The following is a 24,781-nucleotide window of genomic DNA, read 5'->3' on the forward strand; positions in this document are numbered from 1 at the left end:
TGTGACCGGCCTCCTCTTTCCTGGTCTCTGTGATTGTTCCCTGAGGATACATGACAGACGCACAACATTTGTTTCACTTTGATGAGTCTAACGGGCGATTCCATTGGCCTCGTAATGCTCTGCTAGGCACTCCGGTTGTGCCGCTATATCTTGTGAGTAGCCATCTGAAGGGGATCCTTTCCATACTTACCTTGCCTATAAAGTTTTTTCAAAACAATACTACTTTATGTGGCGCCTCTCTTTTTCCTTTCTTTTAAGGATTTCACTGTGTATCACATCGTTTGCCGAGAGTGCGGCCTACGCTTTATTTTAAATCTACTACCACCTGACATGAGCGCACCTCCTTAGGACCCCAGCGTCCTTTATCATCAACCCAAGTACCATTGTGGAGAGAAAGTTTAGATTTCCACATGACATCTTCGTCTCAAACAACCTTCAATGAAACTGGGTCCTGGGTATTCCAAACATAAAACCAATCCTCCACCTCTTATAGTCGATGGACAAACTGAGTTTGAAGTTAGTCATATCATAGACTCCAAACTTTGTGGCAAGGTTTTGTATTCCACAAAGAAGGTGATGCTAGAGCGGCTCAAAAAAATGACATCTTTATTAGAAAAATATTAGTAAAAAACACACACCAACGTGGACGAGTACAACATACTAGGAAAGTTACAAATATTAATAAAAAGAGTGACACACATCCTCAGACTAAGCTTAGTCTGGGGATGTGTGTAACTCTTTTTATTCATATTTTTTAACTTTCCTACGGCTAGATTTAGAGTTTTGTCGGTAACGACCCGCGTAGCTAACGCTGGCTTTTTTCTGGCCGCACCTTTAAAATAACTCTGGTATTGAGAGTCCACAGAATGGCTGCGTTAGGCTCCAAAAAAGGAGCGTAGAGCATATTTAACGCCACTGCAACTCTCGATACCAGAGTTGCTTACGGAAGCGGCCAGCTTCAAAAACGTGCTCGTGCACGATTCCCCCATAGGAAACAATGGGTCTGTTTGAGCTGAAAAAAAACCTAACACCTGCAAAAAAGCAGCGTTCAGCTCCTAACGCAGCCCCATTGTTTATGGGGAAACACTTCCTACGTCTGCACCTAACACCCTAACATGAACCCCGAGTCTAAACACCCCTAACCTTACACTTATTAACCCTTAATCTGCTGCCCCCGCTATCGCTGACCCCTGCATATTATTATTAACCCCTAATCTGCCCCTCCGTAAACCGCCGCTACTTACATTATCCCTATGTACCCCTAATCTGCTGCCCCTAACACCGCCGACCCCTATATTATATTTATTAACCCCTAATCTGCCCCCCACAACGTCGCCTCCACCTGCCTACACTTATTAACCCCTAATTTGCCGAGCGGACCGCACCGCTATTATTATAAAGTTATTAACCCCTAATCCGCCTCACTAACCCTATAATAAATAGTATTAACCCCTAATCTGCCCTCCCTAACATCGCCGACACCTAACTTCAAACATTAACCCCTAATCTGCCGACTGGAGCTCACCGCTATTCTAATAAATGTATTAACCCCTAAAGCTAAGTCTAACCCTAACACTAACACCCCCCTAAGTTAAATATAATTTACATCTTACGAAATTAATTAACTTTTCTTAAATAAATTATTCCTATTTAAAGCTAAATACTTACCTGTAAAATAAATCCTAATATAGCTACAATATAAATTATATTTATATTATAGCTATTTTAGGATTAATATTTATTTTACAGGTAACTTTGTATTTATTTTAACCAGGTACAATAGCTATTAAATAGTTAAGAACTATTTAATAGCTAAAATAGTTAAAATAATTACAAATTTACCTGTAAAATAAATCCTAACCTAAGTTACAATTAAACCTAACACTACACTATCAATAAATTAATTAAATAAAATACCTATAATTATCTACAATTAAACCTAACACTACACTATCAATAAATAAATTAAATACAATTCCTACAAATAAATACAATGAAATAAACTAACTAAAGTACAAAAAATAAAAAAGAACTAAGTTACAAAAAATAAAAAAATATTTACAAACATTAGAAAAATATTACAACAATTTTAAACTAATTACACCTACTCTAAGCCCCCTAATAAAATAACAAAGACCCCCAAAATAAAAAAATGCCCTACCCTATTCTAAATTACTAAAGTTCAAAGCTCTTTTACCTTACCAGCCCTGAACAGGGCCCTTTGCGGGGCATGCCCCAAGAAATTCAGCTCTTTTGCCTGTAAAAAAAAACATACAATACCCCCCCCAACATTACAACCCACCAACCACATACCCCTAATCTAACCCAAACCCCCCTTAACACTAAGCCCCTGAAGATCTTCCTATCTTGAGTCGTCTTCACCCAGTCGAGCCAAATTCTTCATCCAAGCGGAGCAAGAAGAGGTCCTCCATCCGGTAGAAGTCTTCATCCAAGCGGGGCAAGAAGAGGTCCTCCATCCGGTAGAAGTCTTCATCCAAGCGGTGCAGAAGAGGTCTTCCATCAGATTGAAGTCTTCATCCAAGCGGCATCTTCTATCGTCATCCATCCGGAGTGGAGCGGCAGCATCCTGAAGACCTCCGACGCGGAACATCCATCCTGGCCGACGACTGAACGACGAATGACGGTTCCTTTAAATGACGTCATCCAAGATGGCGTCCCTCAAATTCCGATTGGCTGATAGGATTCTATCAGCCAATCAGAATTAAGGTAGGAAAATTCTGATTGGCTGATGGAGTCAGCCAATCAGAATCAAGTTCAATCCGATTGGCTGATCCAATCTGCCAATCAGATTGAGCTCGCATTCTATTGGCTGATCGGAACAGCCAATAGAATGCGAGCTCAATCTGATTGGCTGATTGGATCAGCCAATCGGATTGAACTTGATTCTGATTGGCTGATTCCATCAGCCAATCAGAATATTCCTACCTTAATTCCGATTGGCTGATAGAATCCTATCAGCCAATCGGAATTCGAGGGACGCCATCTTGGATGACGTCATTTAAAGGAACCATCATTCGTCGTTCAGTCGTCGGCCAGGATGGATGTTCCGCGTCGGAGGTCTTCAGGATGCTGCCGCTCCGGATCGATGACGATAGAAGATGCCGCTTGGATGAAGACTTCAATCGGATGGAAGACCTCTTCTGCCCCGCTTAGATGAAGACTTCTACCGGATGGAGGACCTCTTCTTGCCCCGCTTGGATGAAGACTTCTACCGGATGGAGGACCTCTTCTTGCTCCGCTTGGATGAAGAATTTGGCTCGGCTGGGTGAAGACGACTCAAGGTAGGAAGATCTTCAGGGGCTTAGTGTTAGGTTTATTTAAGGGGGGTATGTGGGTGGTGGGTTGTAATGTTGGGGGGGTATTGTATGTTTTTTTTTACAGGCAAAAGAGCTGAATTTCTTGGGGCATGCCCCGCAAAGGGCCCTGTTCAGGGCTGGTAAGGTAAAAGAGCTTTGAACTTTAGTAATTTAGAATAGGGTAGGGCATTTTTTTATTTTGGGGGTCTTTGTTATTTTATTAGGGGGGTTAGAGTAGGTGTAATTAGTTTAAAATTGTTGTAATATTTTTCTAATGTTTGTAAATATTTTTTTATTTTTTGTAACTTAGTTCTTTTTTATTTTTTGTACTTTAGTTAGTTTATTTCATTGTATTTATTTGTAGGAATTGTATTTAATTTATTTATTGATATTGTAGTGTTAAGTTTAATTGTAGATAATTATAGGTATTTTATTTAATTAATTTATTGATAGTGTAGTGTTAGGTTTAATTGTAACTTAGGTTAGGATTTATTTTACAGGTAAATTTGTAATTATTTTAACTATTTTAGCTATTAAATAGTTCTTAACTATTTAATAGCTATTGTACTTGGTTAAAATAAATACAAAGTTACCTGTAAAATAAATATTAATCCTAAAATAGCTATAATATAAATATAATTTATATTGTAGCTATATTAGGATTTATTTTACAGGTAAGTATTTAGCTTTAAATAGGAATAATTTATTTAAGAAGAGTTAATTAATTTTGTTAGATTAAAATTATATTTAATTTAGGGGGGTGTTAGTGTTAGGGTTAGACTTAGCTTTAGGGGTTAATACATTTATTAGAATAGCGGTGAGCTCCAGTCGGCAGATTCGGGGTTAATAATTGAAGTTAGGTGTCGGCGATGTTAGGGAGGGCAGATTAGGGGTTAATACTATTTATTATAGGGTTATTGAGGCGGATTAGGGGTTAATAACTTTATTATAGTAGCGGTGCGGTCCGCTCGGCAGATTAGGGGTTAATAAGTGTAGGCAGGTGGAGGCGACGTTGATGTGGGCAGATTAGGGGTTAATAAATATAATATAGGGGTCGGCGGTGTTAGGGGCAGCAGATTAGGGGTACATAAGTATAACGTAGGTGGCGGTCGGCAGATTAGGGGTTAATTATTGTAGGTAGCTGGCGGCGACGTTCTGGGGGGCAGATTAGGGGTTAATAAATATAATATAGGGGTCGGCGGTGTTAGGGGCAGCAGATTAGGGGTACATAAGTATAACGTAGGTGGCGGTCGGCAGATTAGGGGTTAAAAAAATGTAATCGAGTGGCGGCGATGTGGGGGGACCTCGGTTTAGGGGTACATAGGTAGTTTATGGGTGTTAGTGTACTTTAGAGCACAGTAGTTAAGAGCTTTATGAACCGGCGTTAGCCCAGAAAGCTCTTAACTACTGACTTTTTTCTGCGGCTGGAGTTTTGTCGTTAGAATTCTCACTTCAGCCACGACTCTAAATACCGGAGTTAGAAAGATCCCATTGAAAAGATAGGATACGCAATTGACGTAAGGGGATCTGCGGTATGGAAAAGTCGCGGCTGAAGAGTGAGCGTTAGACCCTTTTTTGAATGACTCCAAATACCGGCGGTAGCCTAAAACCAGCGTTAGGAGCCTCTAACGCTGGTTTTCACGGCTACCGCCAAACTCTAAATCTAGGCCCTAGTATGTTGTAGTCGCCCTTGTTGGTGTGTGTTTTTTACTAATATTTTTCTAATAAAGATGTCATTTTTTGAGCCACTCTAGCATCACCTTCTTTGTAGAATTGTCAATTTGAACGGCTATTGATATCGTGGGATTTACACTTGTATCCAGCGCCAGAAGCCGGAAGTGGAGGATCTGGTTGGGTCGGTCGGACCTTCTAGGAGCAGAATATTACAGCAGGCAGTCGGTGGAGCGAGTAAAACACAGGTGATGTGTTTTCCTTAAACAGGTTTTTGCGGCCAATGAAGTGAGATGGTATTGCTCACAGAAGATATGTGAGTTAATATTCACCCTTTTGTTCTTACCGTTGCTTACCTCTGAATGAACTAATCGCACAGCTTCACATATGTGGTTTACAATTGCTGTGTTATTGTATTTGATCCAAATTGACTTCATTTTACATTTGGGATACTAAGTTATAAGTTTACTATAGGAGATGAGCGGCGGGGCAAGTGCTGTTAGCACTATTGTTATACTGTATGTCAAGGTTTTGTATTATCTTATCCACTGGAAGGGCTATCCTGTCACGGACCGTTCCTGGGAACAGGCCCGTCAGGTCCATACTCCTACTGGTACAAAAAAGAGAGAGAAGTTTGACAGTACCCAGCACTCACAAAACACTATATAGTAACAGTATGCATTGAAAACCGGATTGTGTCCAGAACTGGTTATTAAAATGTAACTTTTACTAATGATAGAATAAAATAAAAAAGGTTGGTAAATAGTACCAAATGTATAACATAAATATGTGAGACATACATTTAAAACTTAGATTAAGAAACAGATCAGGACTGTGTGTGTGAGACTTCAAAAACAGAATTACTTCCCTGGGTAATAGTTCAAATACACCGTAACCCTCAGGGCTCAGAGAATACACGGATTGCTCTAAAGCTAATCTAAAAAGGGGATTGACCCCAACAACATTACCTAATCTGAGCAATACTGGTACCTAGAGCAGGAGAGGAAACGGTTTATAAATGACTGATTAAGGAAGGCAATTGCCACATCAATATAACCTTAGAAAAGTCCCAGGTAAACACAAATTAGCAAGTCTCATGCACACAGACAAGGCCTACTGTCATCAAGGCTTTTCATAAAGCTCACCTTTCCAAACCCAGTCCTATCCCCCGGAAGGGGCTTGAGGAGGGGGTCTGTCATGATTCCGATCATTGCCGTGTCACTGCGGCTCCGGATCTGTTTGTTTGTCTCTTTAGCGTCACGTTGCCTAGTAACGTGATGCAGTCTCTCTCTCGACCCGCTCCAATGATGTCAGGTGGGTCTTTAAATTGCAGGCGGGACTGTGCCTTGACACCTGTTTTATTGGATTGTCTTCCTGCTTCCTGGCTCTTTGTGGTACCTGTGAGTTTTCTCTCAACCTGCCTAAAGCTATCCTGACCTTTGCCTTGTCTGAATATTCTTTCGGATTGCCCTCAAACCTGCCTAAAGTGACTTTAACCTCTGCCTTGCCTGACCACTTTAACGGATTATCCTCAAACCTGCCTAAAGTGACTTTAACCTCTACCTTGCCTGACCACTCTTATGGATTATCCTCTGCCTGCCTTAAAGTTACAAGTACTTTGCTTTGCCAACCACTCAACCTGTCTTCCAAAATCAGTATTTAGTTTTCCCGTGGTTCATCATCTTTTGTGAGTACACTGTTTCTTTATCTCCTGCATTATTGCTTTTCTTTTCCTGAGTGGGTCACGTCCTGGATTTTTCTCAGTGTGCTAGTGTGTGTGATATATATTCACTTTAGCAATTGGGCCTAGTCCTGGACTGATTCTATACGGCTGACAATATAAGTATGTGTGTGTATGTACTGTATTTATGAGTGTGTGTATGTATGAGTGAGCGTGTGTATGTATATATGACTGTGTTTAGGTATGAGTGAGCATGTGTATGTGTATATGAGTGTGTGTATGTATGAGTGTTTATATGAGTTAGTGTGTGTGTGTATGTATATATGAGTGTGTGTATGTTTGAGCGAGTGAGTGTGTCTGTGTATGTAGGTATATATGAGTGTGTATATGTATGAGTGAGTGTATCAGTGATGTGTGGTGAGGTCAGAGGCTGGTGAGGCACTGAGACTGTAGAGAAACACACACATTGTATATATATATATATATATATATATATATATATATATATATATATATATATATATATATATATATATAGTGTGAAGAGTTAGGAACCAGCACTCACAATGTAGACAGCCTCCGGGGTGCACTTCCAATCACAGCAATATATCGTTAGGTAAAGAAGGCACTCTCCATTTTTCAATAAACGTTTTAATTCAAACCGTTTCGATTAAAAAGTTCATTGAAAAACGGAGAGTGTCTTTAACGATATATATATATATATATATATATATATATATATATATATATATATATATACACACAGTATATATATATATATATATATACATATACTCAAACACACACACTCTCCCACACACTCACTCTCACTAACAGACCCAGAGAAACATTTACACATTCACACTCACTAACAGACATGATGAAACACAGATACATGTTCAAACTCACAGGCACTCAGAAACACAGATGCATAGTCTTACATAGGTGTACAGTGTGTATGGAACTATTAACTATGGAAATGCTGGCATAAAGATGCTTTTGTGCCTACTCTCACAACTATGTCCCCAGGTACTGTCTACAAGATAATAATATTATTTAGTGTCAAACTGAATGTCACCTTGACTATGCCAACATTGGACACAAAAATATTCTAGTTTTTATAAAGACAGCATTTTGATAAGCTACAATACACAAATTACTCTGTGTATGCAACAGTTAGTATAGCCGTGCAGTGCACTACTAGAGTGAGATAGTGTATATAGGATTATTATAGAATATTTTATTCTAAACTGGCCATGAAGTGAGGAACACACACACATAACACCTGTTCACACTATATTACACTCTCTTTTTGGACACCTTTTGCAATTTCTACCTGTGCAATTACCTATACAAATTTCCTAAGCCCCACTTAAACCGCTATCAATTTTTTAGTACTTTGCAGGAAGGTGTATGAAGCTCTTTATTCTAAATTTGTATATCAGTTAGACAGTACGAGTTCATGTGTGCCATATAGATAAGATTGTGCTCATGCACATGGAATTACCTAGGAGCAGTGTTCCCTCTAAGGACAGTTTTGTGTGCAGCCCAGCAGTGAAACAGTTAAGAAGAGAACCATACCTTGCCATCTGCATTGTGCAGTGTTTGCTAATTGCAGGGTGTGATTAGCTAATTAACTGTTTCACTGCTGAGACGAACACAAAACTGGCCTTAGAGGGAACACTGCCTAGGAGTCAGCACTGATTGGCTAGAATGCAAGTCTGAGATAAGGGGGCAGTCTGCAGAGGCTGAGATACAAGGTAATCACACAGGTAAAAAGTGTTTATACTATAATCGCGTTTGTAACGCATCCATCGCCAGTTGCGCACGCATCCTCAAAGGAATGTTGGCAGCGTGAGGCAGCCAAAAGAATGTTGGTTGCGCGCGCAGGCGAAATAATTCACCTAGATGCAGGTAAGCTGCATCAAGGTGGATTCCGAAAATGGCATTTTCGAAATTGCCTTGGGATGCAGCGAAGGCAAACGGAGCATTACAAAAAACAACAACTAACCGCCCGCAATAAGTGTTAAAAAAAAAGAACCTAACTGCCCGCAATAAATATTAAAAAAAACACCTAACCGACTACCTAATAAAATTATTAACCCCTAAATCCGCCAACCCCAACATCGCAAACTACCTAATACATCTATTAACCCCTAAACCGCTATTAACCCACATCACTAATTAACCTAATAAATCTATTAACCCCTAAAGCTCCATTAATCCACATTGCAATTAACATAATAAATCTATTAACCCCTAAACCGCCAAACCCCACAACGCAAATAACTAATCATTAAGCCCCCTAACCTAACACCCCCTTAATTAACCCCATTAAATAAATTAAAATAATCCTAAATTACAATTAAAATAAAAAGTCTAACATTACACAAAATAATAAACCACATTATCCAAAATAACAAAAATTAAACCTAATCCCTAATCTAAGAATAAACTACCAATAGCCCTTAAAAGGACTTTTTTTGTAGGGCATTGCCCTAAAGAAATCAGCTCTTTTACATTAAAAATATACCAAGTCCCCCCTAACAGTAAAAACCCCCACCCACCAGACCCCCCCAAAATAAAAAACCTAACACTAAAAAAACCTAAACTTACCGTTGCTCCTAAAGGGGTATTTGTATGGGCATTGCCCTTAAAAGGGCATTCAGCTGTTTTATTGCCCTTATGGGCTGATCACAATCTTTAGTATATAACAATATCTGAACTTTGGGCAGTATTGTCAGTGTGTTTTTTTCCAGTGGTCACTCATCCCCATTACAATCCAAAAATGCTTCTGCCATTAATACCACTGAAGTTTCATAACCTCTATCAAACAACACAAACTCATTATCTGTGTTGCTAATCTCCCAAATTTGTAATCCACAAAATGAAATGTGCAGAATTAACTACAAACAAAATGGCGATACAGTGGGTTTAGCGATTACATCACAGACAAGCGCAACCCCCAGCGATAAACCCCTTATCGCTTGCGCTTAACTTGTAATCTGGCCCTTATATGAATATCTTAAGGTGTTTACCGTTGCTTTAAAATGAAGAGAAGAGTCATCCTGTATCTTTTTTTTTTAAGAAAGGAACATTCAGCTTTTGATAGAAGTACAGAAGTCAACAAACAGCTCATTTTAACAGCCTTATAAGACTGTCAAAGCTTTCACATAGAAAACTACAAAGACTGGGAACAGTGCAATTCTTTTGTTTGAAGTAGAAAAGACAAACTATAAAGAATGTTTGTATTCGCTGTGGACTCCAACCACATAAAAAACAGAATCATAGAACAGTAAATCAAGGAAAACCCATGAACTAATGGTTTTGCCCCTCAGGCCATTGTGAGAGACGTAATTATTTAAGGATCCCACACAGACATTTAAATTGCTAGATATCAGCTACATATTTTATTTTAAAGACATAAATAAAAGTAATTACAGCTAAAAACACAGAAATGTGCATCTATAAAATACATCAAATTGCTTTTACCACACAAGTTCTCAATATAAAGCTTTTTTAAAATTTAACCAGAGATACATCAATTTAATTTTTTTAATCATAGGACCATGTCCCTTTATGTAAGTGTGTTCTGGTGTGTCCACGCTCGCGCACAAACACCACTCAAAATAAAATTTTAAACGTGGTTGGGTTAGCGAGCGTATTGCAAGTTGAAAGTAAATTGTTTGCGCTTAAGAGAAAGATTCAGGCGCACTAACTTCAGGACTTCGGATCAGGGCTGGACTGGGGAAAAAAAAACCTGAAAAATGAATGACCAGCCCTATATAACATTAAATCCATAAAATGCGCATGCAAGATTTTTCTCAAGGGGATTAATGGGGTACTCATTCCCTTAAAGGGAGAGTGCACACCAATTTTCATATAATGCACAAATACTAATCTAAAAATCCAGTATAAATCCTTTTAAAAACTTTTTAGAAGCTCCCAGTTCAGCACTGTTGATTAGGTTGACTGGGACACCCAGTGAAAGGGGCTGGAAAAACAAAAAGAGCAGACGCTCTTCCCTCCCCACAATTCCATGCTTATGAAAATACAGATAACATAAACAAGAGCCAGGAGTCTGTAAACGAGTGTATACATCTGACACTGTGGGGCTTGGTTAGGAGTCTGAAAATCATCACAATGTTATTAAAAAATAAGCAAAACTATACATTGTTACAAAAACACTCCCAGATGCCTTATCTTATTGGCTCACCCAATGCTCCCATTTGTGCATTGCTGCTTCTTCAACAAAGGATACCAAGATAATGAAGTATAATTGATAATAGAAGTAAATTGAAAAGATGTTTAAGATTGCATGCTTTATCAGCTTCGTTAAAATAAAATGTGGATTTCATAGCCCTTCAAAGTGATAGTAAACTCTCCCCTTTATAAAATCATATCCAGAATGTTAGTGATATTTTAAATGGAGTTTAATTCATCAGTTGTAACAAAGATGCACTATAACTTACTTTTTAATATAGATATGAAATTCAAATATCCCGCGCTGCACGGCCCACTTCAAAAGTACATTTTTTCTGTGTGCTAAAAGTTTGAATTTTTCTCCAATCAGCGCCCTCCCCATATGGCACTTTTGTTGTAGCGCTAATTAGGAAAACAATTCAAACTGTCTTTTGAAGTGGGTGGAGGAGCGCAGGGTTTTTTAGTTTCATATTTACATTAAAAAGTAAGTTATAGCTCATATTCATTACAACTGTTGAATGAAATTCCATATAAATATCACTTACATTCCGGGATCTGATTTTAAAAAGGGGAAAGTTTACCATCATTTTAAGAACCACATACAGCACATTAATAAACCTTGTATAATGATATAAGTGCTTATTTACTGATAATGAGCTGCATAATAATGCTGACTTTCTATACACTGATAATGATCATGATGATATATACAGTTCAATGTATAGGTATGCAGATTATCTGTACACTGATAATAGACACAACATACTGTGTAATTATGATTTAATTTCTTTTAAATGTTTTTTGTTTCCCAAACTAGATTAAAGGGACAGTCAACCATAGAATTGTTATTGTTTTAAAAGAGAGATGATCCCTTTATTACTCATTCCCCAGTTTTGCATAACCAACACAGTTATATTAATGTACTTTTTACCTTTGTGATTACCTTGTATCTAGGAACCTTCTTCCAGCCCCCTGATCACATGACACTGACTGTTTATTATCTATTGTCTTAAATTTAGCATTGTATTGTGCTAGATCTTAAATAACTTTCTGTGCCTGAACACAGTGTTATCTATATGGCCCACGTGTATTTTCTGTCTCTTTGTGTTGAAAAGAGATTTAAAAAGCATGTGATAAGAGGCAGCCCTCAAAGGCTTAGAAATTAGCATATGAGCCTACCTATGTTTAGTTTAAACTAAGAATACCAAGAGAAAAAAGCAAATTTGATGATAAAAGTAAATTGGAAAGTCGATTAAAATTAAAAGTCCTATCTGAATAATGAAAGTTTAATTTATACTTGACTGTCCCTTTAAATATCACACGTAAACCCTAAACTCCAAAAACTCTTAAAAAAGTCTGTTTAGGAGACAGACGAAACACGTTGAGTGACAGGGGGAGTCACACAGCTAGAGCAACTCATCATTGGTGTACGAGCAGTGTGGTGTTCATCCTGCATCCAGGGGGAGACAGAAAGGACTGCGAGGGTCTCGCATACAGCTGTGATATACTTGATGTTTTTATTTTTTAGCAAGTGCTTTCGTATACAATAAATTGTTATGCCACTGTGAACCGGAGTTGTGCTTATGTTTCCTACTCTCTTTGTATCACACATCCATCTTCCTCTTGATCACATTACAGAGGTTTTCAATGGGGTTCAGGTCTGGATATTGGGCTGGCCATGACAGGGTCTTGATCTAGTGATCCTCCATCCACACATTGTTTGGCCTGTGTAGCATGGAGCATTGTCCTACTGGAAAAAACCCAATCCTTTTTATAACCTAATACCAATCATATTTATTCTTTTTTTGTGGAGAAGTCCATGACAGGCCTTACATACAGTGTTGTTGTCTGTGTTTTATTTGTTTATTGTACTGTACATCATGATTTTTTTTTTTTTTAAAGTTTGTCAAAAATGAGGATTGATTGATATTTGTTTTGAAAGCATTTTTGTAGTCCTTTTTGAAATATCAATAAAAATCTTAAATGTGTGCAAGTGTGCTTTTGTTTGCAATAGAAAGTTTGTATTATCTGAAATTATTATAATGAAAGCTGTATCAGTGGCATAGACATGTATTCTTTGCATATTGTCATGTCCATATTTTCATATGTACATTTTTAAGTGTTATTTTAGTTGTTGTGCTCTCTAGTGTTCTGTTGTATTATTGTATTCATTTTTATGTTTATTCTTTGTTCAACATCTGAGCTTTTGAGGTCACATCCTGCCACCATTTTAGTTTTACCCTGTGTGTAAAGTTAGTTCAAACTTTCGCTTTATAGCTGTGTAGAGGCAAATTCTTTTTACCTGGCATTACCACTTCTAGAACCTCAGAACTCTGTCATCTGCAACAATAATACGTCCCTGGTACTAAGAATTGTCACAGATTGGGAGGGCTGGACTGCATTCTTCCTGGAGCCTTTTGGTGTCCTGGTTTTATGGGACTGCCTGAGCCACGCCTACAGTCCACACAGACGTGCTCATGGCCTACCCGCATCCCCACCCACAGCCCCACCTATGACCTTATCCCTCCCAACTGGCCAGACTACAAAATGTCAGTGAACTAGAGACCACAAGCTCTTTAACCTCCTGCATCCCAGAAAGCCTCTGAGAAATGTGGGAGGTATGCCTTACTAAAATATAGAACAGCAATATCTTACAAAACATCCAAGGTGCAGAGAAACATCAAACCTAATTACACAGATTCTGACACATACCACAAACACCTATATCTCAAGTTGTGCACTATGGCTATACCGCTGAAAAATTGGCCTTTGCGAGCAGAATATTCAGCTCACCCATATTACATATCATGGAGGTATACCTCTAGCGTTTTAGCCTATACCACAACGATCCTTTCCGCACTCAAAAAATGGCTTTTGAGTGTGGAATATTCAGCTCACCCGTATTACAGGTTGTGCGGTCCTGTTATTCCACTAGCGTTTTAGCCTATACCGCAACGATCCATTCCGCACCCAGAAATGGCTTTTGAGTGTGGAATATTCAGCTCACCTGTATTACAGATTGTGCAGTATGGCTATTCTGCTAGCATTATAGCTTATACCGCCATGATCCATTCCGCTATCAAAGACCAGTAGTTATGGATTTTGGGGGAAAAAAATGTTTTACAAAACTCATAACCAAAATGTTACAAAGTACACTAAACCCCCATAAATTACCTATTAACCCCTAAACCGCCATACCCACATCGCAAATAATATAATAAACCTATTAACCTCTAATCCGCCGCCCACCCACCCACATCGTCAATACTACATAAACCTATCAACCCCTAATCTACACATTGCCAACACTAAATAAAAGTATTAACCCATAATCCGCTGCCCCGCATTGCAAATACTATAATAAACATATTTACACCTAATCTGCCACCCCCGCATCACCAACACTTAATAAACCAATTAACCCCTAAACTGACGGCCCCCAAATCGCTACTACTAAAATAAACCTATAAACCCCTAAACCGCCAACCTCACACATTGCGACTACCTAAATAAACCTATTAACCATTAAACTGCCGGCCCCCCACATCGCAACAAACTAAATTAAATGGTTAACCCCTAAACCTAATACTTCTTAACTATAAATTAACTTTACAATATAACTACCTTACAATAAATAAAAACTCAACTGGGAAATAAAAAAATTACTAAATTAAAAAATCATAACACTAAGGGAAACAAATAACAGTCTAAAATTATGTAAAATAAAAAAATCTAAGATTACAAAAAATAATAAACGAAATTATCCAAAATAAAAAAAAATGAATCCTAATCTAATACCCCTATAAAAACAAAAAAGCCACCCCAAAATAAAAAACCCCATAATCTAACAATAAACTACCAATATCCCTTAAAAGGGATTGCCCTGAAGCAATCAGCTCTTTTACATAAAACACCTATAAATTAATCTCTAACAGTAAAAACCCCCACTCACCCACCCGATTCCTATTGGCTAAAATTTTGAACGCTGTTTAATTGCGTTGTGGGGGGATGGCGGTTTAGGAGGTAATAGGTTAAATAGGTACTTTGCGTTATGGGGGATGGCGGTTTAAGGGTTAATAGTTTAAATAGGTAGATTGCATTGTGGGGATTGCGGATAAGGGGTTAATAGTTTAATTAGGTACTTTGCAATGTGGGGGGATGGTGGTTTAGTGGTTAATACTTTTCATTGTTAGTTGCGATGTGGGGGATGGCGGTTTAGGGGTTAATAACTTTAATAGCTACTTTGCGATATGGGAGTTGGCAGATTAGGGGTTTATACATTTACTAGTTATTGCGGTGGGGGGATGGCGGCTGAGAAGTAGATATTGCGCATGCGTTAGGTGTTTGCTTTTATCATAACAGCAAGCGACGGGTAAAATATACGTGCTGCACTTTTTGCTGCATCGTATATGTAATCGAGTGTAAGTGTAGTGTAAGGTCGGGTTACGATAGAGAGAAAAGAGGAGGCATTAGAATATACAAGAACATACAAAAATAACCCCCAGCCAAACGATGGAAAGGAAAACAACCAAGGAATCTATAACCTGAGCTTCCATAAACTAACAGGAAATGAGAGATCAGTACTAAAGTACAGTCTGCCCTTTGCACCATAAAGGAGCCTTGATAACTTCCAGACCTTCATGAACACTAAGGAATCCATAAGGAAGATGACCCTAAAAAGGTTCTTTTTAAAATCCCCACTGCAGAATGCTATATCAGAACCAAGAGGGTATAATACAAATATAGTGAAAGATAGCTATAGACACACAGATTTAAAACCTAAATCTACTTTTTACCCTACCAATAGCAAAGGAAATGCAATCAAAACATTTGAGACTATGGTCTGTAATGATATTAGAAGTATACATCCAAAGAAATTAATGAGTGTAAAGCACAACATGTCAAAGAGACAAATAGAAACCATCAAGAAACTTGAGAGTAACCATAACCTGACCATCAACCCTGCTGACAAAGGAGGAGGAATTGTGGTTCTAAATAGAAGTGACTATACAGTGGGGCAAATAAGTATTTAGTCAGCCACCAATTGTGCAAGTTCTCCCACTTAAGAAGATGAGAGAGGCCTGCAATTTTCATCATAGGTATACCTCAACTATGAGAGACAAAATGTGGAAACAAATCCAGACAATCACATTGTCTGATTTGGAAAGAATTTATTTTCAAATTATGGTGGAAAATAAGTATTTGGTCAATATCAAAAGTTCATCTCAATACTTTGTTATATATCCTTTGTTGGCAATGACAGAGGTCAAATGTTTTCTGTAAGTCTTCACAAGGTTGTCACACACTGTTGCTGGTATGTTGGCCCATTCCTGCATGCAGAACTCCTTTAGAGCAGTGATGTTTTGGGGCTGTCGCTGGGTAACACGGACTTTCAACTCCCTCCAAAGGTTTTCTATGGGGTTGAGATCTGGAGACTGGCTAGGCAACTCCAGGACCTTGAAATGCTTCTTACAAAGCCACTCCTTTGTTGCTTGGGCGGTGTGTTTGGGCTCATTGTCATGCTGAAAGAACCAGCCACGTTTCATCTTCAATGCCCTTGCTGATGGAAGGAGGTTTGCACACAAAATCTCACGATACATGGCCCCATTCATTCTTTCATGTACACGGATCAGTCGTCCTGTTCCCTTTGCAGAGAAACAGCCCCAAAGCATGATTTTGCCACCCCCATGCTTCACAGTAGGTATGGTGTTCTTTGGTTGCAACTCAGCATTCTCTCTCCTCCAAACACGACAAGTTGTGTTTCTACCAAACAGTTCTACTTTGGTTTCATCTGACCATATGACATTCTCCCAATCCGCTTCTGGATCATCCAAATATTCTCTAGTATACTTCAGACGGCCCGGACATGTACTGGCTTAAGCAGGGGGACACGTCTGGCACTGCAGGATCTGAGTCCCTGGCGGCGTAGTGTGTTACTGATGGTAGCCTTTGTTATGTTGGTCCCAGCTCTCTACAGGTCATTCACTAGGTCCCCCGTGTGGTTCTGGGATGTTTGCTCACCGTTCTTGTGATCATTTTGACCCCACAGGGTGAGATCTTGCATGGAGCCCCAGATCGAGGGAGATTATCAGTGGTCTTGTATGTCTTCCATTTTCTAATTATTGCTCCCACAGTTGATTTCTTCACACCAAGCTGCTTGCCCTATTGCAGATTCAGTCTTCCCAGCCTGGTGCAGGTCTACAATTTTGTTTCTGGTGTCCCTCGACAGCTCTTTGGTTATAGAAGAGATAAGGTAATAAAATGTTAATTTTTCATTGTTCTCTCCAAGTATTGGTTTACGGACAGATATAAGATAAAGAAGCATGTATAAGTACACAATGTGATAAAGTAATGAGATATAATTATACCTACAAGCTCAACCCATTTTATTAGGTTGTGGCTTCAAAACACAAAACCAGCTAATTCATATACACAAATAAGCCTTAAAAAAGCAAATTTCATACATTTTATACTCTGCAGCTGGTAAAAAAAAGTTATTGGAAACACATTAAGGGAAAAACAATTTTATATTATACTGTCCCTTTAATACAGGTAATGAGTGGAGGACAGAGGAGCCTCCTAAAGAAGAAGATACAGGTCTGTGAGAGCCAGAAATCTTGCTTGTTTGTAGGTGACCAAATACTTATTTTCCACCATAATATGCAAATAAAACAGAATTTATGTTTACCTGATAAATTACTTTCTCCAACGGTGTGTCCGGTCCACGGCGTCATCCTTACTTGTGGGATATTCTCTTCCCCAACAGGAAATGGCAAAGAGCCAGCAAAGCTGGTCACATGATCCCTCCTAGGCTCCGCCTACCCCAGTCATTCGACCGACGTTAAGGAGGAATATTTGCATAGGAGAAACCATATGATACCGTGGTGACTGTAGTTAAAGAAAAAAAATTTATCAGACCTGATTAAAAAACCAGGGCGGGCCGTGGACCGGACACACCGTTGGAGAAAGTAATTTATCAGGTAAACATAAATTCTGTTTTCTCCAACATAGGTGTGTCCGGTCCACGGCGTCATCCTTACTTGTGGGAACCAATACCAAAGCTTTAGGACACGGATGAAGGGAGGGAGCAAATCAGGTCACCTAAATGGAAGGCACCACGGCTTGCAAAACCTTTCTCCCAAAAATAGCCTCAGAAGAAGCAAAAGTATCAAACTTGTAAAATTTGGTAAAAGAGTGCAGTGAAGACCAAGTCGCTGCCCTACATATCTGATCAACAGAAGCCTCGTTCTTGAAGGCCCATGTGGAAGCCACAGCCCTAGTGGAAGGAGCTGTGATCCTTTCAGGAGGCTGCCGTCCGGCAGTCTCGTAAGCCAATCTGATGATGCTTTTAATCCAAAAAGAGAGAGAGGTAGAAGTTGCTTTTTGACCTCTCCTTTTACCAGAATAAACAACAAACAAGGAAGATGTTTGTCTAAAATCCTTTGTAGCATCTAAATAGAATTTTAGAGCGCGAACAACATCCAAATTGTGCAACAAACGTTCCTTCTTCGAAACTGGTTTCGGACACAGAGAAGGCACGACTATCTCCTGGTTAATGTTTTTGTTAGAAACAACTTTTGGAAGAAAACCAGGTTTAGTACGTAAAACCACCTTATCTGCATGGAACACCAGATAAGGAGGAGAACACTGCAGAGCAGATAATTCTGAAACTCTTCGAGCAGAAGAAATTGCAACCAAAAACAAAACTTTCCAAGATAATAACTTAATATCAACGGAATGTAAGGGTTCAAACGGAACCCCCTGAAGAACTGAAAGAACTAAGTTGAGACTCCAAGGAGGAGTCAAAGGTTTGTAAACAGGCTTGATTCTAACCAGAGCCTGAACAAAGGCTTGAACATCTGGCACAGCTGCCAGCTTTTTGTGAAGTAACACAGACAAGGCAGAAATCTGTCCCATCAAGGAACTTGCAGATAATCCTTTTTCCAATCCTTCTCGAAGGAAGGATAGACTCTTAGGAATCTTAACCTTGTCCCAAGGGAATCCTTTAGATTCACACCAACAGATATATTTTTTCCAAATTTTGTGGTAAATTTTTCTAGTTACAGGCTTTCTGGCCTGAACAAGAGTATCAATAACAGAATCTGAGAACCCTCGCTTTGATAAGATCAAGCGTTCAATCTCCAAGCAGTCAGCTGGAGTGGGACCAGATTCGGATGTTCGAACGGACCTTGAACAAGAAGGTCTCGTCTCAAAGGTAGCTTCCATGGTGGAGCCGATGACATATTCACCAGATCTGCATACCAAGTCCTGCGCGGCCACGCAGGAGCTATCAAGATCACCGACGCCCTCTCCTGATTGATCCTGGCTACCAGCCTGGGGATGAGAGGAAACGGCGGGAATACATAGGCTAGTTTGAAGGTCCAAGGTGCTACTAGTGCATCTACTAGAGTCGCCTTGGGATCCCTGGATCTGGACCCGTAGCAAGGAACCTTGAAGTTCTGACGAGAGGCCATCAGATCCATGTCTGGAATGCCCCACAGTTGAGTGATTTGGGCAAAGATTTCCGGATGGAGTTCCCACTCCCCCGGATGCAATGTCTGACGACTCAGAAAATCCGCTTCCCAATTTTCCACTCCTGGGATGTGGATTGCAGACAGGTGGCAGGAGCGAGTCTCCGCCCATTGAATGATTCTGGTCACTTCTTCCATCGCCTTGGAACTCCTTGTTCCCCCCTGATGGTTGATGTACGCAACAGTCGTCATGTTGTCTGATTGAAACCGTATGAACTTGGCCCTCGCTAGCTGAGGCCAAGCCTTGAGAGCATTGAATATCGCTCTCAGTTCCAGAATATTTATCGGTAGAAGAGATTCTTCCCGAGACCAAAGACCCTGAGCTTTCAGGGATCCCCAGACCGCGCCCCAGCCCATCAGACTGGCGTCGGTCGTGACAATGACCCACTCTGGTCTGCGGGAGGTCACCCCTTGTGACAGGTTGTCCAGGGACAGCCACCAACGGAGTGAGTCTCTGGTCCTCTGATTTACTTGTATCTTCGGAGACAAGTCTGTATAGTCCCCATTCCACTGACTGAGCATACACAGTTGTAATGGTCTTAGATGAATGCGCGCAAAAGGAACTATGTCCATTGCCGCTACCATCAAACCTATCACTTCCATGCACTGCGCTATGGAAGGAAGAGGAACGGAATGAAGTATCCGACAAGAGTTTAGAAGTTTTGTTTTTCTGGTCTCTGTCAGAAAAATCCTCATTTCTAAGGAGTCTATTATTGTTCCCAAGAAGGGAACTCTTGTCGACGGAGATAGAGAACTCTTTTCCACGTTCACTTTCCATCCGTGAGATCTGAGAAAGGCCAGGACTATGTCCGTGTGAGCCTTTGCTTGAGGAAGGGACGACGCTTGAATCAGAATGTCGTCCAAGTAAGGTACTACAGCAATGCCCCTTGGTCTTAGCACCGCCAGAAGGGACCCTAGTACCTTTGAGAAAATCCTTGGAGCAGTGGCTAATCCGAAAGGAAGCGCCACGAACTGGTAATGTTTGTCCAGGAATGCGAACCTTAGGAACCGATGATGTTCCTTGTGGACAGGAATATGTAGATACGCATCCTTTAAATCCACCGTGGTCAAGAATTGACCTTCCTGGATGGAAGGATTGTTCGAATGGTTTCCATTTTGGACGATGGAACCTTGAGAAACTTGTTTAGGATCTTGAGATCTAAGATTGGTCTGAACGTTCCCTCTTTTTTGGGAACTACGAACAGATTGGAGTAGAACCCCATCCCTCGTTCTCTTAATGGAACAGGATGAATCACTTCCAGAAGATAACCTTGGGAGACTATTTCTAGCGCCCAAGGATCCAGAACATCTCTTGGCCAAGCCTGAGTGAAGAGAGAGAGTCTGCCCCCCACCAAATCCGGTCCCGGATCGGGGGCCCGCATCTCATGCTGTCTTGGGAGCAGTGGCAGGTTTCTTGGCCTGCTTTCCTTTGTTCCAGCCTTGCATAGGTCTCCAGGCTGGATTGGCTTGAGAAGTATTACCCTCCTGCTTAGAGGACGTAGCACTTGGGGCTGGTCCGTTTCTACGAAAGGGACGAAAATTAGGTTTATTTTTGGCCTTGAAAGACCTATCCTGAGGAAGGGCGTGGCCCTTGCCCCCAGTGATATCAGAGATAATCTCTTTCAAGTCAGGGCCAAACAGTGTTTTCCCCTTGAAAGGAATGTCAAGCAATTTGTTCTTGGAAGACGCATCCGCTGACCAAGATTTTAACCAAAGCGCTCTGCGCGCCACAATAGCAAACCCAGAATTTTTCGCCGCTAACCTAGCCAATTGCAAGGTGGCGTCTAGGGTGAAAGAATTAGCCAATTTAAGAGCACGAATTCTGTCCATAATCTCCTCATAAGAAGAAGAATTACTAATAATCGCCTTTTCTAGCTCATCGAACCAGAAACACGCGGCTGTAGTGACAGGGACAATGCATGCAATTGGTTGTAGAAGGTAACCTTGCTGAACAAACATCTTTTTTAGCAAACCTTCTAATTTTTTATCCATAGGATCTTGGAAAGCACAACTATCTTCTATGGGTATAGTGGCGCGCTTGTTTAGAGTAGAAACCGCCCCCTCGACCTTGGGGACTGTCTGCCATAAGTCCTTTCTGGGGTCGACTATAGGAAACAATTTTTTAAATATGGGGGGAGGTACGAAAGGTATACCGGGCCTGTCCCATTCTTTATTAACAATGTACGCCACCCGCTTGGATATAGGAAAAGCTTCGGGGGGCCCCGGGGCCTCTAGGAACTTGTCCATTTTACATAGTGTTTCTGGAATGACCAGATAACCACAATCATCCAAATTGGATAACACCTCCTTAAGCAGAGCGCGGAGATGTTCCAACTTAAATTTAAAAGTAATCACATCAGGTTCAGCTTGTTGAGAAATTTTTCCTGAATCTGAAATTTCTCCCTCAGACAAAACCTCCCTGGCCCCCTCAGACTGGTGTAGGGGCCCTTCAGAAACAATATCATCAGCGTCCTCATGCTCTTCAGTATTTTCTAAAACAGAGCAGTCGCGCTTTCGCTGATAAGTGGGCATATTGGCTAAAATGTTTTTGATAGAATTATCCATTACAGCCGTTAATTGTTGCATAGTAAGGAGTATTGGCGCGCTAGATGTACTAGGGGCCTCCTGTATGGGCAAGACTGGTGTAGACGAAGGAGGGGATGATGCAGTACCATGCTTACTCCCCTCACTTGAGGAATCATCTTGGGCATCATTTTTACTAAATTTTTTATGACATAAATCACATCTATTTAAATGAGAAGGAACCTTGGCTTCCCCACAGTCAGAACACAATCTATCTGGTAGTTCAGACATGTTAAACAGGCATAAACTTGATAACAAAGCACAAAAAACGTTTTAAAATAAAACCGTTACTGTCACTTTAAATTTTAAACTGAACACACTTTATTACTGCAATTGCGAAAAAGTATGAAGGAATTGTTCAAAATTCACCAAAATTTCACCACAGTGTCTTAAAGCCTTAAAAGTATTGCACACCAAATTTGGAAGCTTTAACCCTTAAAATAACGGAACCGGAGCCGTTTTTATATTTAACCCCTTTACAGTCCCTGGAATCTGCTTTGCTGAGACCCAACCAAGCCCAAAGGGGAATACGATACCAAATGATGCCTTCAGAAAGACTTTTCTATGTATCAGAGCTCCACACACATGCAGCTGCATGCCATGCTGTTCTCAAAAACAAGTGCGCCATACCGGCGCGAAAATGAGGCTCTGACTATGATTAGGGAAAGCCCCTATAGAATAAAGTGTCTAAAACAGTGCCTGCCGATATTATTTTACAAAAAATACCCAGATTAAATGATTCCTCAAGGCTAAATATGTGTAAATATGATCGATTTAGCCCAGAAAATGTCTACAGTCTTAATAAACCCTTGTGAAGCCCTTATTTACTGTCTGAATAAAAATGGCTTACCGGATCCCATAGGGAAAATGACAGCTTCCAGCATTACATCGTCTTGTTAGAATGTGTCATACCTCAAGCAGCAAAAGACTGCTCACTGTTCCCCCAACTGAAGTTAATTCCTCTCAACAGTCCTGTGTGGAACAGCCATGGATTTTAGTAACGGTTGCTAAAATCATTTTCCTCATACAAACAGAAATCTTCATCTCTTTTCTGTTTCAGAGTAAATAGTACATACCAGCACTATTTTAAAATAACAAACTCTTGATTGAATAATAAAAACTACAGTTAAACACTAAAAAACTCTAAGCCATCTCCGTGGAGATGTTGCCTGTACAACGGCAAAGAGAATGACTGGGGTAGGCGGAGCCTAGGAGGGATCATGTGACCAGCTTTGCTGGCTCTTTGCCATTTCCTGTTGGGGAAGAGAATATCCCACAAGTAAGGATGACGCCGTGGACCGGACACACCTATGTTGGAGAAATTCTTTCCAAATCAGACAATGTGATTGTCTGGATTTGTTTCCACATTTTGTCTCTCATAGTTGAGGTATACCTATAATGAAAATTACAGGCCTCTCTCATCTTCTTAAGTGGGAGAACTTGCACAATTGGTGGACTAAATACTTTTTTGCCCCACTGTACCCGAGAGAGCGATCGCATTCTTAGAGACACGGTTACATACCACAAGCTACCAAACAACTCTGTGGAGAAGTTCAAGAAAGAACTGGGTGAATTGTTAATCAAGGCAAAAACACTGGGAATACTAAACGAAAAAGAGTTTTGATACATTGGTGTTAGTCACCCAATAATCCCAGTGTTTTACCATCTGCCAAAGATACACAAATCTCTACATAATTCAGCAGGGAGGAGACCGATCATCTCCGGCATAGGGTCCTTGACTAGTAACCTGTCGGAATACGTTGATAAGAACTTACAAAAATATGTCAGGCAACTCCCTTCATTCTTAAGGGATTCAACTCATGTACTGAATCTCTTGGAGAATACACTTTGGGAAGAGGGATATATACTAGCGACATGCGATGTAACATCGCTATACACCAGCATCCCACATAGAGAAGGATTGGAAGCAGTAAACTTCTTTCTGAAGAAAGATCCAGATGTCCCCAAAGAGCAAGGTGACTTTATCTTGTATAGTATACACTACATCTTGACTCATAACTATTTCTGTAATGAGGGAAAGTTCTACAAACAAATGTGTGGCACGGCAATGGGGACCAGATTTGCGCCAAATTACGTGAACCTCTATATGGGGAAATGGGAGCGTATATTTTGGGAATAATGCCCAGCCAGCACGGACCTGGTCCTGTACCATCAATATATAGACGATGTAATCATGATATGGAAAGGGACGGTGGAAGATCTCAAATATACGATAGAGATCATGAATAGGAATGTAGTAAACTTGAAATTCCCACATGAATAGAGCTATACCGAAATTACATTTCTAGACTTAAAGTTACAAGTGAAGGATGGAACATTGGAGACACCCACTCACTTTAAGGAAGTTGACAGCAATAACTATATTCACAGAATGAGCTGTCACCATGAGAAATGGAAAAACAACATCCTGAAGGGTCAATGTTTAAGGATTAAGAAAAATTGCTCCAAACCAACAAAGTGGGAGGAGCAAGCTCTGATGCTAAAAAACAGGTTTATTGACAGAGGCTATAATAAAGAAATATTGGACCAAAAAATAGATGGAGGATTGAAAGGAAGGAACTAACCAAATATAAAGACAAGACCCTACCTAGGATAAATGAGGAGACTCTGAATGTCCCGATGATAACAGAATTTAGTGCCAATAAACATATCATCGAAAACATATTTAGGAAACACTGGTCTCTATTAAAAGACGATGACATAATAGGGGAACAACTATCCACACAGCAAAGATTTATTTACAGGAATACAAATAATCTTAAAAACAGATTAGC

This window comes from Bombina bombina, chromosome 5 (genome assembly GCF_027579735.1).
Source record: "Bombina bombina isolate aBomBom1 chromosome 5, aBomBom1.pri, whole genome shotgun sequence".
NCBI classification, from domain to species: Eukaryota; Metazoa; Chordata; class Amphibia; order Anura; family Bombinatoridae; genus Bombina; species Bombina bombina.